This window comes from Adiantum capillus-veneris, chromosome 29 (genome assembly GCF_014529385.1).
Source record: "Adiantum capillus-veneris isolate H3 chromosome 29, ASM1452938v2, whole genome shotgun sequence".
NCBI lineage: Eukaryota > Viridiplantae > Streptophyta > Polypodiopsida > Polypodiales > Pteridaceae > Adiantum > Adiantum capillus-veneris.
The window spans coordinates 63,216,099-63,218,660 of record NC_140959.1 but is presented as its reverse complement, the minus strand read 5'-3'; positions in this window follow the sequence as shown (position 1 = coordinate 63,218,660).

The following is a 2,562-nucleotide window of genomic DNA, read 5'->3' as shown; positions in this document are numbered from 1 at the left end:
AACCAAAATTCTGAGGGGCCAAACAATGAAGACCTCGTCAAGGACTCTGAAGCACTCTCTTTGGAAAAGATGCTCTATGATGGTACACGAATAAACCATCATTCTGGGGAAGAACTAATGATAGCCGTTTTTCGACTCTCCATCATTGCCATAGTGAGTTAACCCACCCTACCAAAATCATCCAAACACTGTGGCTATCCCTACCATTTCATTGTATATAGGTGTGTGTGAGTTAGGGGACTTTTCCCATATCTTCTTAAAAACCCTCAGCTAGCCAGTCACTGGGCTAGTTGAGTCAAAAAAATAAAAAAATAACAAAATATAAGTATATTATGGCCCATTTGTGTGTAAATATTTCATTGTATATAGGGCCTAAATAAAAGTATTTTTCATAATTATTTTGGTATTTATTTAAATATTTCTACCTATGGTGTGTTATTTATGCTATGTACATTGACTCACCATTACCATATTTTTTCTTACCATTTTGCATACTCTTTATTCCATATAAAAAATAATTTCATGCAAGCTTCTCTTATATTTGGTGTAACTCCATCCCAACAAAAATCCAAAAAAACTAGTTTTATTTATGTGTATATTTTTTCACTATTGTGATTTTTTCCTTCCTACATCTATTCTCTTTTACTCTCATAAATTAGAACACCAAAAATATTCATCTTTTTATGGTAGACTTATAATGAGAGAGAGATTTATTTTGACCCCTTTATATTTTTTCCACCTATATTATTTATATTTGACATGTACATATTTTTTTAGACCCCTCAATATTTGATTTTCTTAGTTGTACTATTCACTTATATCATGATCTCAACAATATCTTCAATTATAGACCTACCAAATAAGGTCAAGGGTATATGGAATGCATGCATGCACCATGGGGAGCTCACTCTTGGAGGTATTCAAAAGAATAATCCAAAGAAGGACCTCACAAGGACCTTGTGCAGTGGAAAAAACTGTCGGTTTTGCTAAATTTTTAAAGATCACATGCTCCCCGAATTTGAAAAGTTGATACAAACAAAAGTTGTAGCTCGTGAGCTGAAATTTCACCTCAAATGTTTTCATCTTTTTTTGAGCTAGGAGCTGTGATCTAGGATTTTATTTGTGGATCCCAGTTTGCCCATGCTATGCAGCCACACTCCCTCTTCAACTTTATCATTTTCCTCTTTCACACACACCTCTCCACTCATCATCCCCACGTCTCTCACCACTCCTCTCTGCACCCTACTCACCTTCTTCTAAACCTTCAAGAATAAGAGAAACCATGGTGAACTCATGTTTCCTACACACACTTCCATTCCAAAATTGACCACCTAGTCTCATTTTTCCACATCCATATTACCCATATCTATCAAAAAACCATAAAATTCAGCCTCTTCTCTTGAAAGACAGCATCATGGTGATTGATTACTCACATTCAATTACCTTGGCTCCCAAAGGAAGGTCAAGAGTGAAAAAAAAACGTACCATCAAAGCTAGTGGACCGTCAACAAGCGTCAAAATTGACCCTACTCAAGACACTTGGAGCATCAACATTGTAAGAAATCCATGTTTTCTTACCTATTAAGAGTTTTTTCTTCCTTATTTGTATCCTACTTGGATACTCCCATTGTAAATATCCAATTCCATTTGTAAATCAATAAAATAACTAACTCTACTAATTTACTAACACTAACCTACTATGAAAAGTTCTATCACCTCCACTTCTCTCCTCTCTCTCTTCTTCATCTATCCACACCAACTTCTTGATAATTCCAAGCAAAAGAAATTAGATAAGTGCTGAAAATCTAACCCAACCATGGTTAGAGGAGTAACCCTAGCCTTCAAAATTGTTATAAAAGGAGGGTGTAGCTAGCACAAAGGGAGAGCCATAAGCAAGAGCACTATGCTATAGCTTGAGAAGCCAAGCTCAACCTCTCTAGAAGGAGCTCTTGAGTGGAAGCTCATTGTCGTATGTTTGTGCATGTGTTGTAATAGGGGTGATTAGCATGGGAACTCTATGCCATTGTAAGAGAGAGAGCGATCATTCAATTGAGAGTGGAAAATCTATCATTCCTCCTACTAGTGTAAGCCCAACATTTGCTGAATCAAGGAGGGTGGATTTGGACTAAGCTTGGATACTTTGTCTCTCTTCCAACGTGAAGTAATGGACAACAATGATGTGTAAGTGTCTTGGTGATATTTTTAGTTCGTGATAGCTTGTGTCTGGGTGTGGTTATCAATTTATCCATAAATCCCACATATTTTAAGAGGGCGATAGGGTGGAGAGGACTCCCCTGGCCTTAAGACAGTGATTGGGGTGGCTTTTCTTGTGATGTGTCGTGGTGAAATTTACTCAATCTATGTTGAACAAATACTAATCTCACTTTGATCGGTCATGACAGATTTGTAAGAAGGTATTAATGCAACAAGCACCCCCTCCCTCTTCTCTCTCTTTCTTACATATATAATTGTGTTTTCTTGATCATTACCGATACATTTCAAAGCAGCCCGAGCACTATCTCTCTCTCTCTCTCTCTCTCTCTCTCTCTCTCTCTCTCTCTC